Source organism: Zootoca vivipara, chromosome 4 (genome assembly GCF_965207765.1).
Source record: "Zootoca vivipara chromosome 4, rZooViv2.hap1.1, whole genome shotgun sequence".
Taxonomy (NCBI): Eukaryota; Metazoa; Chordata; class Lepidosauria; order Squamata; family Lacertidae; genus Zootoca; species Zootoca vivipara.
The window spans coordinates 6,735,332-6,751,690 of NC_142587.1; the positions used below are offsets into that span (position 1 = coordinate 6,735,332).

General features: G+C 43.3%; 1 long non-coding RNA gene across 2 annotated transcripts in view; it reads left to right on the top strand.

Annotated features, from left to right (window-relative positions):
* Positions 1-5,002: 5,002 nt before the first annotated feature.
* The window catches only part of LOC132591971 (uncharacterized), a 37,815-nt gene continuing 26,458 nt past the window's right edge, over positions 5,003-16,359 (top strand). Inside the window, exons 1-2 of one of the 2 annotated variants that reach the window (XR_015949443.1) lie at positions 5,003-5,556; positions 9,944-10,013. This is a non-coding gene — a long non-coding RNA (uncharacterized LOC132591971). The remainder of the gene's footprint in view (positions 5,557-9,943; positions 10,014-16,359) is intronic. The other variant, XR_015949441.1, reaches the window with a different exon arrangement.

Here is a 16,359-nt window from a genome sequence, read left to right on the forward strand (position 1 = left end):
TGATCAGTTCATTGAAAGATAAGTGGTCCTCCATAAAAATAAAAATGCCCTTTGAGTTATCAATTCTTGCTTCTATTTTTAAATGTAATATCCAATTTAAAGCACATTGTTCTCCAAAGGATTCATATGGAGGAACCTCAGGGCTCAATTTACTCCTTAATTTGTTCTACGCTAGCTATCTACAGTACTTGTCACAATCATATGCATATCTCACAAGGGGTTTTGTGCTTCTCAGTGGACCTTCATAACGTACAAGTTTAAGTATACAGTGGTACCTCTACTTACGAATTTAATGCGTTCCGAACACACATTTGTAAGTCGAAAAAATTTGTAAGTCGAATCCCATAGGAATGCATTGGGAGAAAAAAATTGTAAGTCGAAGCAACCCTATCTAAAAATTCATAAGTAGAAAAAATCCTATCTAATCCACATCCAAGATGGCGGACGGAGCTCCATTTGTAAGTAGAAAAATTTGTAAGTAGAGTTATTTGTAAGTAGAGGTACCACTGTAATTATGTGTATCTTCCTGTTTCTGTTCTTGTCTTGCACTGTAGCTCTTCACGTGACTTTTGATTTTCCGCCTCTATCACCCTCCAATTGAACTGAGCCTTATGAGGCACATCTGGTGGTGATTTTGAGGGCAACTCCCTCTCTTGTTCTGGTACTTCCTCCAAGTCCATGGCCTTATCCCTCAAAGTGGAGAGTCAGACCCCAGGGTCATGACACCTACTTCTTTAAACCTCTCTGTCCTTTCTCCCTTTCTATTTCCTTATGCCTACAGCATCTGCAAACTGCTTCTCTCTCTCTTCTTTCAAATCCCTCCTCAAAACTCACTTTCCTTTGACTTAGCAGTTCTCTCAAGCTGCAACTAGGGGGAAAATCAGACGGCATTTAAATAGCATGATTAGCTAAGGGGACAGAACTCTCCACAGCACACACACACACACAAAGGAGTTAACATTGGGAAGGGGCACACAAACATCCCCTTTGGTGCTAGTGATTTTTTTCCCTGATGTTAATTGTTGCTGGAAGGTGGTTAATCAGAATTGTGTCTGGTCCTGATGAAAACCCTCTTGCTCCTAGAATTATTTAAAATACAAACAGATGTTGTTCCTAATTATACTGTTAAAACAATATATGGCGCGATGAAGGATACATATTTGTGCATATCCATCGCTTGTCCCTTGCTCACTCTTCCTTCCCTCTGTCACCTTCCCTATTGTTGAAATGTGGGTGGTAAGTGCCAAACAGGGACCTGAATCATATACACTGATGGCACTATCAGAATGTTCTGTATCTACATGCATAGTCCTACTTAAGAAAAACAAAAACAAATCCTTTCTAGTTTCAGCAGTGGTAGCATTTCACTCTGATACATAGCCCTATGTTCAGCCTTGGACATAAGGACAGCACAAGGATTATGCATAAGTCCTGCTGGGACTTCAAATTAAAAGTATTTGACTGAATGGGAAAGAAATGCACATGAGTGAGGAGATCAAGAGCAACAGATGGCAGTACACCAGGAGTGTAACTAAGGGGAAATTTGACATTCTTGGAAGATAGCATTAGAAAGGATGCCAAGTGTAACCTAGCAGAGGATATAAAATAACCCTGCTGAGATGAAGATCTTGGATGCAAAACAAGAGTAAATCAAGATAATACAGAAGAGCAGAAGACACTGAGAGAGATCTCTCCCACAGCAGGTGGGTTAGTGGCAATGAGAGTGAAAACATCTGTAGTTCTCATGCACCCTTGTGATGCTGTCATATAAGCTAATGCTGTTTCATCTGAGTTAATTACATGAATTTCAGGTAACGGCTGACTTATAGCTGAATGTATGAGCCGAGAAAAGATATACAGTCTTTAAAAAAACAACTTGGGTACAAATTAACTGAAGGAGCACCTCATCCCACACATCAACCTGCCTGGTATTAAGGTCAGCAAGAGAGATCCTTTGGGCAATGGCACCCCCTCTGTGGCTCAAGGGGTGGCAGCCTGTGTGAGATTGCGATCCCCAGGTGGAGGAATGATCTCCCTCCTGTGACACACAAATTTACCCCAGAGCTTTGGTTAGGGGTTGTATTCCCTCCTGCTGCATTGCTGTTCCTTACTGCTGTTTTGTTAACTTTGTTATTGGTAAATTTTGCAGCTGTATTTTATTATTTTAATGATAATTGGTTAAAGAAGCCCGAACAATTAACTAGAGATCACATAAGAGGATGTCTGTAAAGTTAAATGGTCATTGTGACAATCACCCAAATTTAGGGACAGCATAGAAGGAGTTAAAGGGATTAGCCAGTTAGAACCCTAAGGGGCGGGGTTATGAGGACTATATAAAGCCACCCCTGGGAGGAGAAGGGGAGTTGTTGTTGGGGCTAGTTGTGGGAGGGTTGAGGAGGTGTGGTTGAGAGAGTCTGAAGGTGAGGCAGAGGTAGAGAGGTAACCAGAAGGGAGAGAGAGTTTGGAACTGGTATTGATTAGAAGCTATAGGTATAGGCCGGTATAGGAACTGTGATGAAACACAATAAGAACTAATCTTTTGGAAACCACATGCTTATGTACTAAATCTAAATAAACACTGTTTGTTCCGAAGTTATCCCTGACTGGAGTGAGTGGAGAGATTACCAGACATATACTGGTTGGTGGCAGCGGAATTAAAACGTGGTTGGTGCAGGTACCAATGGACCGTGAAACGTCTGGGGGTTCTGTGCAGGTTGAGGTAACCGCCACAGCCATCAGTCATAACCAATTTATTTTTCTGTCCCTCGAAAAGCAAGGTTATTTAAAACAAACAAACAAAATTTACAAATTCTGCCTATGCAGGCATTTCACATTTTCCCTAGTTGAGGTATTCTATAAGAATAAGCGAAAAGGCATAAAGTTCTAAAACCAGACAATGGCGGAGCATGTTGATATTCAGAGGTTAAGCTGGCACTTTCTACACCAGAGGGCAGGGGATAATGGCATCTCAAACTATAACACCTTGCATTTCACAACTCATTTTCTGCCAGTATATGTAAGCTAAAGGGAAGAACCCGGCTGATAGAGAGAAATAAGATGCATACACTCATATCTCCTTGTGGGTTTTTAAAAATAAACTCTTGTCTACATTCTGCACCCTGTATAAACACAGTTTTTCTCAGGGTATTTCTCACACTGAAATTAGAAAGAGAATGACATCAACATTTAATACCTCCCTGAGGTATTTTACCACAGCAATAAAGTATAGCAGTGATGCAAGAAAAAGCTTGCCTTTGCTTTCCTGTGCTGTTTGCCTAAAGGGGATCAAATTGCAGCATGTGTTTTATTATGTGGAAACAGACTGATCTCAATAGCAATGTGTTTGCCTACCATTTTAAGAAAGATGCCTTCCAACTCTCAGGACTTTGCAATTTGGAATTAGAGGAATCCACTCATGAAGGCTGTGCCTGTATACTGAGGGCGTACTTGTGCATCACATCGTTTTTTTTGACATGTTTTAGTTCTGCTAGGGTTAGTGCTGGATTATGAAAATATTTGCAGTGAATTTTGGGGTCTGCCCCCTTGCATTTATTGGACGACTGCGGAAGGGGGACATCAGAATCTATATTGCTCAACCATTTGGCCATCTATGCATATTTCACAGGCCTGCACAACTTGTGTACTACAGCGGAATGCAGCCCATAAGATACATATTGATGCCACCTCGATTTTTGCAACCCCAATGCAGGCAGCAAAAAGCTGGAGCAAAAAGCTGGAGGATTCATCCCTTGCGGGATTATGACCTGGCACAAGTTGTATCAACCTGCACAAACATCATACATAGAAGATTGGGAAGGATCATGTTCCTTCATCATCGACTAAACATGCCAGGGGAAGGATGAGACCCTAGGATAAGACACCTGCGTATTATTAAAATGGGTGGGGGAGCATGTCTGAATTCAGCAAACCAGGGCAGGGGGAGGCTAAACAAGGGTTGGGCATTTGGACCAGTCGGAAAATAATTCAGACTTATTAGAATAATAATAAACTGAGCACCCAATAGTTGTCTCAAAAAATAATATGTATTCTGTACTTAAGGGGCTATGGGGAGACCTTGGAGATAGTGAGAGAGTGCAGCAAATCCTGATCCAGCCTAAGAGCAAATAGTATGTTAAAGACTACAGAGTAAGGGACAGAGTATAAGATTTATGTTATCCTGAAAGTATTTGTGAGCATCTAAAGCTTGATCAACTTGTGGTATAATGAAGAGAATGCTGGACCTGGGGTCCTGGACTGGGGACACAGGGGTTTAAATCACTACTCAAATCTCTACTCAACCCATGTCTACTCAGAAATAAGTCCTTTGGCATAAACAGGGCTTACTCCTGGGTAAATGGGAGTTAGGATTGCAGCCCTAGTCAAGAAACTATCTGGGTGGCCTTGATGTTCCTATTTCTGTCAGCCTGGCTAAACCCCAAAGGATTTCTGTGAGCATAAAATGGGATAATTGTGGGCTCCTTGGAGAAAGGGTGACACAAAAATATGATCGCAGAAAAATGAACAACATGCCTCTCTGGAGTGTTTGAATAAGGTAAACTTTATCCTGTAGCAACACAGCAATGTTACAGGGAACACCTGTTACCTCTTATTATAAAAGAAGATCAGCTGGTCTGAGTTTTATTCTTTCTTTTTTTCAAAAAAGCCAGCTTGTTACCACGTCAACTGTTTAAACCATAGACTATACGATTTAGCTTTCTTTCTAGGAGAAACTGTTAAAATGGGTTATTGAACTCCCTCTCTTGTTATTGTATTGTTATAATGAATGTAATTTAATTAAAGCCAAGTTGGAGAGAGAGAGAATGCCATCTATTATTTATTGACCATGTTCTTCTGAACTCGTTATTGAACTCACAATGAAGTGAATTATTAATCAGGCGACAGCAAATTAATACGTTGCTAGGTGCCCATGGTAACGTTGGCATCAGCAAAAAAAGGATGACACAATAACAAGAACGTAAATGATGAGAGCCGTGGGGTTTCTGACATGAAACAGGCCCAGACCAATATACTCTGCTGCCTGAGGCAAAGGACAAGATGGCGCCTTTCTCTGCTCCCTGTAAAGGGGCTGAACAGACAGGCAATTGAATCCCACTTCACCCCTAGTGGCAGCCTGGCTTGGGGTGGGAGGCAGACATCTCTGTTCTCCAGCAGAGCAAGGCCTGGGGGCTGAGGAGAAATTCCACAGGACTTGTTTTTCTGTGTGCCTTTCTACAATGTTTGCTCCTTTCTGCAATGCTGTACCATGTCAGTACCAAAAGGGCATTTGGCAGTTACACTAGTTGACCAGGAAAGCATTTGTGACTAATGCCCTCTAAATGAACGCCAAGCAAAAAACTATGTATAGCTTATGCAGTTTGCAGTCCCAAATGTAACATTCGTCCAGCTGAGGTCCAGCTCAGAGGCTTTTCTGCTGGTTCCCTCACTGCAAGAAGCGAAGTTACAGGGAACCAGGCAGAGAGCATTCTTGGTGGTGGCTCCCTCCCTTCAGATGCCAAGGAGGAAAAGAACTACACAACTTTTTGAAGACATCTGAAGGTATCAGGAAGTTTTTAATGTTTCATGTTTTATTATGTTTTCATATGTCTTGGAAGCTGCCCAAAGTGGCTGGGGAAACCCAGCCAGATGGGTGGGATATAAATAATATCATCATCTTCATCATCATTTATTCTTGTGGCACAAAAGTATAGCAAAATGTATTTTTGCATTTAGAGTTGTCACTTGTCATGTTTGAAACACTTCAATGAATTTAGTGTATTTTTACTATGCAGTTTTGAATTAATTTTGAAATTGTGGTAGTTTTAGAGGGTTGTCTTATGTCCGGTTTATCCTGGACATGTACAGGATTCCAAGGGTGAAATCACCATCTGTGGGGATTTTTTAAAATCAGCAAGATGTCAGGGTTTTTGCAAACAGAACCAGGAAGTGTGTGTGTGCAAGTATCACGCCTTACTGTTTCCTATATGTTGATGTACTGTGAAATAACAGACTGTGATATTTCATGGCAGGGATTGGTGTGTGTGTGTGTGTGTGTGTGTGTGTGTGTGTGTGTGTGTATTAGCTATCCTCTTTTTTGCTCTTCAAAATATGGCAACCCTACAATAGAAGTGATAGTTGGCTTAATTATGCATGAAGCTCCCATTCAAAGGATAGCATCTTTTAAAATCAAATCAGAACTGTAGTTGTGCATCACATATGCTGTTGGCTTAAGTGTGAATCCTCTTGTGCATCCAAGCACTCATTTTTTCATATTATTATTATTATTATTATTATTATTATTAATCCTTTTCACAAAAAGTGACTTGAAGTGACTTACAAAAACATTTATGATAGTATTTCTCTAACCATTCAAGAGAAATATACAGTTTTGCATTATGATTTGGGAACTCACAGATATTTGAGACATACTGTATCTAATTTTTAGAGGCAACAGTGGGTGAATTCTTTACATTGCAGTTGTTATATGAATATTTGCAAAAAAAAAAAATGTCTGGCTGATGGCATGTACACTATAAGAAATGCAGCAAAGCCGTACTGTTCCACTGTTATCCCTGCAGCGTAAATAAGCAAAGTGGGCTCAAGGCTGGATACAATGCAAACTATAAATCATTCTAGAACATTCCGTAATAAAAGTCTGCCTGCACATTTACCATGTCCTTCTCTCTGACCTTTCATCTTCTTCCAAGTTATTAAGTTCTGTGTTGCGAAGATTATTGGGTAGCCATGCTCTTCTGTGAGACAGAGAGATGACATGGGTGGGGTTTTTTTTCCCCTGGGGGGGGCATTTCTGCTTATCTTTATCTTATGTATGTGCTTATGGATTGATTTTGTTTATGGCTATGTTTTGTGATGACGTGGTTATAAAGTGTGCACTGCCATTGCACAGCAAGATTCACAGGAGGGGGAGCAGGAGCAACTGGGCTCCACCATGGGCCCAGTGGGTTCCTGGAGGCAAGTCTAGGCCCAGGCCCTGCCATTCCTGTTACCATCTTCGCTAAAAGATCAGAGAGCAAGTCCTGATATTATATGGATGTCTTTAGTTTTCCCTGCTCTGGGGAGAGACGAGGAGAGGAGGGAGAAACCAAAGAAAAGAAATAAGAAAGGGGATAAGGAGGTGGAAGTGTGTGGGGCATCCGTTAGCTGGTTGGTGTGCTACACTGTTGTAGGAAACAGGGTCGGGCCACTGCACCAGATAGATATCTCTCTCAGCCCTTGTGAATGACCTTTGACAGGTGGGTGGAGTCACCCACCTGTCAGTCATCTGATGCTACTACAATAGCGGATAACCTTTCTTGTCCTTTCAAAACTCTGTGGTCACTGTATTGCACAGTGCTTTGCAGGTGACTTTGCAGGCGGCACTGAGAATCCTCTGACCACTATCAGACTGAGCCAGGTTTTTACCTGGCCTCCAACTGACATACAGGACAGATAGACCTGGCTTGGTGGGCCTAATGGCAAGCCTAATTAGGTTCATTTTTGGGGGAGGCTTCAAATGGCTATTGCATCTAAATACAATACAATAAAACTTAATTTTAAACAGACACATCAAGCAATGCACAATGTTAGTACAGTTGGCCTGCCACTTTGGTTCTGGGAGTCTGGGAGCAAAGACAAAATAACACAAAATCAGGACTCACACATTCCGTGAGGTGGAGGGCTGCTTACTGGGCTCTGGGAAGGTTAAGGGAGCAGTGATGGAGCTTCATGCTCCAGCACCGGGAGCGGAGAGCAGGCGGGGGCAGGGCTGGCGCGCATTCTGGGGGTGTGGTGCGCCACCCGTAGGGGTGGGGATCGCGTTCTGAGGGCGGGGACTGCTGCCGGGGGGGCGTGGAGGCCAGTGTGGGCGGGGGGCAGCCAAGATGGCACCCTTGGGATTGCGCTGCCCGGGGCAGAGCACCCCTATTGCCCCCGTCTTCCTATGCCCCTGCATGGGAGACCCCAGGGACTGTGATCTTCCTTGTGGCCCCTGGGATGCTAAGCAAGGAAAACCTGCTGGGTGTAGGGGTAGGTAGGAAATAAATAAATGGCGATTGAGGAACAGCAGATCTCTCCCCCCCCTTCCTTCCTTCCTTCCTTCCTTCCTTCCTTCCTTCCTTCCTTCCTTCCTTCCTTCCTTCCTTCCTTCCTTCCTTCATCCCCCCCCCCCAGTTGCCCACCATCTCATGAGGTTGCAATCATGGATGTAAAGTTAGTAGAAGTTGCAAGCCTACTGAATGTTAACAGTTATAAACACAAACCCTAAAGTCCAGATTGAGGAACAGTTGCAATATAATTAAAGCTACCCATATTCTGTGGAGAAATCACACACAGTATGTGAAGTTAACTTTCTATTAGAAGAAACAAGGTCTGCTCAGCAGTGCCAGGCCTAATGAGTACAGCAAATCTTCTCAGTAGGTCTTGCCCCTATGAGGCAGTTGTGGAGGCTGGAGGTCCCCACCTTCCACAGCTCCTTCAGTCTCCTCCTGCTGCAGAGCCTTGCCTAGCAAACTGAGACTATGCCAGTGCACCTGTCTTTGCTTCTCTTGTTTCATACCTCTCCTGGTCCTTGTCACAGGAAGGTGAGACACCCTGGCTTCTTCACCAGCCTGATTCACCTCTGCCTTCTGGCCACCCTTCTTCTCTGCTTCTGTCTCAGGTTCTGGACTTCTCTCTGCCACAGACTCTCACTGCTCACTAAACCCTGTTACCTCTTCAGCTTCCAATGCCACCTCCCTCCAGGCTTCTCCCTCTGACCTCTCATCATCATCCTGTGACAAATCCTTGGGCTCTGAGCTTTCTTCCCTTGCAGGGTCCCCTGCTGGTGCTTCCCACCATTCCTCTGCGTCCAGCCAGTTCATGACACCTGTGCCAAAATGATAGCAAGATTTGTACTACCATTCCAAAGACAGGATGCCATTAAAGAGTTCTCTGATCTTCACCCTCCATGCTTCTTTTGGAGATGAGTCAACAGGAACAGATAGTGTCCAGACAGGTTCATATGGGAAGAGGTGATCTTTAATGATTGGGGCCCAAAACTTGAAGACCCCCAAATGGTGGAGTGAGAGCCAATAAAGGATCTTCGAAACTCTGCATTAGATGTTCAGGGAATACTTTGCCTTGAAAGCAAAATGTCATTAGAAAGCAAAGGGGCTTGTTTTTATGCATCTCCTAATGCTTTGTGTGACAGCTGCATTATAAATTTATTGAATCAACATATTTGCATACAAAGGAGAATAGAAAACTAAATGCTAGGGCATCCGAGAGCACAGTGAAAATGAGGAGAACCGATTGTTGCAAGCATTTGGCTGGAACAGAAAGTGATCGTTGAAGCCCTGTAAATTTGCATTCTGCTGTCTGAATCAGCTGTGGTACAAAATCACAGCGGTAGTTTTTAGTTGCTTCCTTCAAATCTGCCAGATGAAGGGGCTGGCTTGTGATCTTTCCCCAAGTCAGGGGAACCCCCCTGCTGCTAAGACAATAGCTCCAGTGCCAGCACACCATCCTGAAAGCAGTGACAGCATCGCTCAGCAGTGTCTCTGCTGGTAAGGGGGGGCGGTCAGCAAGCATGATCACTGTTGAGGAAGGAAGGAAGCAAAATAGAAGTCAAGCTTCATTTGCTTCTCACAATTAAGAAAAGAAAATACTCTTGCAGAAGAGGAAAAAGCTAGAGATAGCATGTTATATTGAGAGGGAGGGAGGGGAGGACTGGTTGATAAAGACTTTTTTTAAAACTGTGTTGGAAAGGATTGCCACACAATATTTTGTCATTTTGAACATGCACTAAAAGTTATCAAATCTATTCTAAGCATAAATAATAGCAGAATACCTCAATACTTTGAAAAGACAACCAGGTTCTTTTTGCATCCAGGAGGGGAGAAAATGAGACAATAATGACTTTGTTGGATCAGATCAAAGTCCGTTGAGTCCTACATTCTGTTTTCAACAGGTTGGAAGGAGGGCAGAAGCAGAGCCAAAACCCTTGCATGTTATTTGTTTACAGCATCTGCTAATCTCAGGTATGCTACCTATGAATGTGAAGGTTTCACTCAACCTGTAAAGACTAATAGCCTTTGAAAGAGCTCTCATCTTTTTTCTTTTTCTTTTGAAAGCCACCAAACCTACAGGCCACCACCACATATTTTGTACAGTGGTACCTCGGGTTACAGACGCTTCAGGTTACAGACTCCGCTAACCCAGAAATAGTACCTTGGGTTAAGAACTTTGTTTCAGGATAAGACCAGAAATTGCGCGCCAGCGGGAGGCCCCATTAGCTAAAGTGGTACCTCAGGTTAAGAACAGTTTCCGGTTAAGAACGGACTTCCAGAACGAATTAAGTTCTTAACCCGAGGTACCACTGTATAGAAATTCATAAATTAATAATGCACTTCACATGTTCTCTGTCCTGAACTTCTGACAATTAATTTCATTGGTTGATTCAGTGGGGAGAGATGCCCCTTGCTATGTTCTTCAGGTTGTAATTTTATGGACATCGATTGTGCCCTCTCTTTAGTCAACTTTTTGTCTAAGTGTAAATAAATAGATAAGCTCAGTACATTTCACAGTCTCCTCCTAGGGAACCCTTGTTCACCTTATTTGCCATTTTCTGTACTTATTCCATCTCTCTAATAGCCTTTCTGAGCACAGAATTCAGATTTCCCTGGCCCAAGCCCAACAGCCTAGAGACATCAATCTTTCCGTAATTGTTTTTAAAGTTACATTTACAGTACAGTCATACCTCGGTTTAAGTATGCTTTGGTTTTGAGTATTTTCAGTTTAAGTACTCCGCGGACTCGTCTGGAATGGATTAATCCACTTTCTATTACTTTCAATGGGAAAGTTCGCTTCAGGTTAAATACGCAAGATGGATGCCTCGCGCAACGAAAAACTCGCAAGACGAAAGGGGTTCGCTATTTTTTTTTGGTGACTCACAAGATGAATTTTTCTATGGCCGTGCTTCGCAAGACATTTTTTTTTTTGCTTTTTTGTTGTTGTTCTGGTTTGTTTTAAATCGCACAACTGTTAATACCCAGGATGCATTGTGCCTGGAGGTTTAAAAAGCCTCCCCAATGCAGTCTGGGCTCACTTCTCCATGTGCAGTTCCAGGGTTGACTTTGAGGAGCAACTGTGGTCTGTGCTGTGGGCGAACCCTGTCTTTGGTCAACTGTTCTGAGCAGTTCACCAACTCCTAGCAAGCCTTTCTGGAAGCTTTTTGGAAGGTTTTCAGAACTTTTTTGCCACCCTTTGGTGAGCTGTTCTGAGCATCTCCCCCACATTTGCTTCTGTGGAACTCATTAAGGAGCTTTACCATGTGCATTTGTTCTCCTGTGTTTTGGGGAGGGGGGCGGTTATGCCACTTGTTTGTACGGACTTCCAGAACCAATTACACTCATACTTCGGATTAAGTACGCTTCAGGTGGAGTCCTCCACGGACCCGTCTGGAACAGATTTATCCACTTTCCATTACTTTCAATGGGAAAGTTCGCTTCAGGTTACCGTAAGTACGCTTCAGTTTAAGTACTCCACGGACTCGTCCAGGGCCGTCTTAAACGCCCCTGCCGCTGTGGTGCGCCGGATCTCTCCGGCGCCCTCCCGCCCCGTTTCCCAGCGTGGCGGGCAGGTGGGCGCAGCGGCGGGCGGGCAGGCACAGCGCGATCTCTCTGGCGCCCTCCCGCCCCGTTTCCCAGCGCGGTGGGTGGGTGGGCGCAGCTGCGCGGCGGACCGGCGGATCGGCCGGCCAGCGGGCGGGCGCAGCTCGCGGCGCCTTTCTGGCGGGCCAGCGCCATAGTGCCCTGCGCCACCGGGGGTCTACCTAGAGCCGGGCCTGGACCCATCTGGAACAGATTAATCCACTTTTCATTACTTTCAATGGGAAAGTTCGTTTCAGGTTAAGTACGCTTCAGGTTAAGTACACTTCAGGTTAAGTGCAGACTTCCAGAACCAATTGTGTACTTAAACAGAGGTACCACTGTATTTTATTTTATTGGTTTACCTCTTAATTGCAAATAGAACCTCTAAGCAGTTAACAACAACAACAACCTATTCATTTTTAGCAAATGAAAATAGTCTATAGTCTTCTAGCAAGTGGTAGTATTATTTCAACAATCCAAATGTGGGGATCCAAGAGATTTTAATGCAGTTGTAAGCTAGTCGTGTGGTGTGAATTCACTAAAAGGAAGCAATTTATAAGGAATCACAGCTAATGGAGAAATAAAAGAGAAAAGCTTTAAGTCCCAATTTAGATGTAGCTATGGGGATTTTCGGAGCCAGTTGGTGTAAATAGATACAGTTCCAGAGCTTGTAGCCTGTGTTCGTATGCTAAAAGTGTGGTGGAGAGCCAGTGTGGTGTAGTGGTTAAGAGTGGTAGACTCGTAATCTGGGGAGCCGGGTTCGCGTCTCTGCTCCTCCACATGCAGCTGCTGGGTGACCTTGGGCTAGTCACACTTCTGTGAAGTCTCTCTGCCCCACCCACCTCACAGGGTGTCTGTTGTGGGGGAGGAAGGGAAAGGAGAATGTTAGCCGCTTTGAGACTCCTCCGGGTAGTGATAAAGCGGGATATCAAATCCAAACTCTTCTTCTTCTTCTTAAAATGCACGGAAGCAGGAGCAAGCAGTGCGAGGGAAGGACCCAGGTCAAAGGCTTTCTTGTGAGATGAACAGAGGCCAAGACACAGAATGCAAAAGTAGCAACTGTGGTATAGTCTCTTAATAATTGCTATGTGGCCTCACACACAATCAAACTGAAAACAAGCCAAAAAGATTGGCATTAACCATTAATTTTAATAATGGGGGAGGGGCGCCTACAGGAGTAAGATGAATGTGTTTTCTTGTTGCCATTTGTAACATTCCTGTTACGACGAGGTCGCGTTCAACATATTAATGTGTTTGCCTCTGTTCTAATTTACGATTCCCTTCCCACTTTAATGAGATCTGCTCCTCAGCCCATAAAATAATTGTTATGGTAAACTGACTTTCTAGAATTAGCTACACACCAGTTGGTCCAGAAACCTATTCCTCCAGACTATTCATGCACAAAATACCTTTGTGGAGAGAGAGCCCTTTCCAAGTGTGTAATGACTGGAGTAACTCCAGAAGTCTGCCTGCGGAGCCTCTCTGCGTGACTGCCAGGAGAGTGTGATGCCATACAGTCGAAATGACTGAGATGCAGAAACACTCACACAGCTCTTGACCTGACAAGGAGACTAACTTCAAATCCTGGTGCCATTTCAAATACAGATAATAAGCCTCATCCATGAGGAGTCAGCCTCTGCCTCCGCCCCCACCCCACCCCCGTCCCTTCTTCAGCTGTTGTTTTTATTTTCAAGAGCCTTTTGTGAGGAATCTAAAGGGACAAGATAGGTTTCCTTAACTTCTGCATGAACACTATTGCTCTCTCTCCCCCCCCCCAACCCTGCAAGCTGATTTCAGATAACAACAGCCACACTGTGGTTTGCATCTGGCAGCTCCCATTTGGGTTAGCAGGAATATTGGCTTATGACATCGAAACCTATTCCTTCCTCGAAAAAGACACAAACAATATGGATTCCTTCTTCTTAGAGCACGTAAGAATATCACACGGGCTGGAAAACGACTCTGCTGCTACGTGACTTCTATTGTAGTGTTTATCTGAAAACAGCTGAATAAAATCAAAGAGGAATGGCCATCTGATGGTCCTTGGGCATTTGCAGGGGAAAATGTGTTGGTATAAGTGAATAATGAATGCATTTTACTGTTTGCAATGGTTTTATGCACATCCTTGGATGAAATCCTTGTGAAAAGGTAATTTTCTCTTGCCTTCATTTCTCTGGCCACCACCATCCTTCCCACAATGCCTTTGGGGAAGATGCTGTCAGAACACTGCTCTGGTACCATGCTATGGAAGGAAGGGAGGGAGGGAGGGAGGGAGGGAGGGAGGGAGGGAGGGAGGGAGGGAGGGAGGAAGGAAGGAAGGAAGGAAGGAAGGAAGGAAATCTCATTGTAAGCCTCGCCCACCCTCTGAAATCATGCCAGGGTAATATTGCATTCCCTGAAACAATGATCCCAATTTGCTACTTACAAATTAGGTGGCAAATTGTGGGTGTTCTACCCTACACAACTGATTTTACATCATACTCAATGATAGGGTATATACACATTTGAGTCTCACTAAATGACAAGATGTATTATTTTACGTCTCTTCTAAATCCATACAGTTGAGATACATTTTTCTTTCTCTTTCACCTTTCCAGTCCTTCTTGACTGATTTAAATTAAACATACTAACTATCCTAAGAGAGAATGTGCATATCACATGCTTTTCTAAATAGATTGCACAATATATCGGAGGGAAAGCTCCTACCCTGTGCATAATAATAGCAGTTAAATTGAATTGTAATCACCAGAAAATGAGCTGAGGTGTTCTGTTTGCTCGAGTGACACAAATATTCTGTGATAATTTGATAGAAAAGAATCAATCATTTTAAGTGCAGGGAGATTTCATTTACTGTCATGTTTTCTACAGTTACTCACCATTGGAACAGGTAAAGCACAAGGAGGGTGGGATATGAAGTAAAGGAACATAATATACATCATAGCATCTAAAATGGCAGAAAAAAAACAATAAAAGCCAATTAGGGTGAAATACATAATTATTTATTTAAATTGTTTTCATACATATGAAAAGACTTTCAAATACATAAAATAAAACAACAACAACAACAACACAATTCATTTAAAAATATCACTCCATTTTAAATGCTGTTAAAAATGCAAAGTTTAAAATAATTTAATTGCCTGGGTGTTCTTAGAGGTTTAGAACCAATCTTACCTGTGCTGTAATTGATAAGACGTACCGTATATATAGAAATCAAAGAGAACCTTGCATGTAATTTAAAGGACACCTAGCCTCATAACTTATCAGATAAGTTGTGTAGATAAGGAGATATGCACTTTGCATAAGCATACCTGATGGTTCACAAGCCATCACAACAGAAAGCTTAATAGACTAGAGGGTGAAGGTCTCTGCTATATGGTAAGCAAAGATGTATAATAATACTTAGCATTTTAGAATATTCCAACCACTTAATATAAATCATGGGTGGGGAAAATAGCCCTGCAGAGGTTCCTGACCATTAGCCCTGCTACCTAGGGCTAATGGGAATTGCATTTAGACTTTAGAGGGTCATAGGTTTCCTACCCGAACACAGGTTTCCACAAGAATCCTTACATAGGTCCAGTGATGTAGGCTGTTATTATGCCCATATTGCAGGTGCATGGTTGAGGCTGAAATCAGAAATGGAGGAGAAATTCAGTTCAAATTCAAATATTAACTTGTCCAAACTGAACTTCCTAAAATAAAAAACCAAGCAAAATGCCACCATGGTTCAAAAATTGCATTTCTTTGCAATGCAGTTCTCCAGCCCAAGTAACGTGTTCAAGAATGCATAGATCTGCATGCATTTTGAAGTGTGCATATGAATGCTTATTGCCCTTTTATCCCAGAGCCTTGTTTTGTCAAGTTTGCTCCTTAGCAAACACCTTAGCCTCTGCACAGGAAACCGCAACATAGAGAACTGGGACTGGGACCGCAACATAGAGAAATTTTGGAACGAGGGATAAAGTGATGGTAGTCACACTTGCCTACAAAGGTCCGTATAGTTAAAGCTATGGTTTTCCCAGTAGTGATGTATGGAAGTGAGAGCTGGACCATAAAGAAGGCTGATCGCCGAAGAATATATGCTTTTGAATTATGGTGCTGGAGGAGACTCTTGAGAGCCCCATGGACTGCAAGAAGATCAAACCTATCCATTCTGAAGGAAATCAGCCCTGAGTGCTCACTGGAGCTGAGGCTCCAATACTTTGGCCACCTCATGAGAAGAGAAGACTCCGTGGAAAATACCCTGATTTTGGGAAAGATTGAGCGCACAAGGAGAAGGGGACGACAAAGGACAAGATGGTTGGACAGTGTTCTCGAAGCTGCTAGCATGAGTTTGACCAAACTGCAGGAGGCAGTGGAAGACAGGAGTGCCTGGCGTGCTCTGGTCCATGGGGTCACGAAGAGTCGGACACCACTAAACGACAAAACAACAAGTCACACTTGGGAAGAAGGACTTATGCACAAGAGAGTGCTCAGACACTGCTGGTTTCATGGCTACCAACCATAATGTGAATGTTCCCACAAAGGATGTGGGCATCACCTTGAATTTAACCACATCATCTGACATAAGTGCCCACTGAGATCCTTGGGACCTGCTTTGTTTATGGGCAGTTACAGGATGGCAAGACTAATGTTTAAATTGCCAATCAATCATGGCCCTTTCTGAGGAAAATCAGCAATTATTCCAATGATAAGCCATGAGCCCAACCCCCCAATAGCTGTATTATTTCAG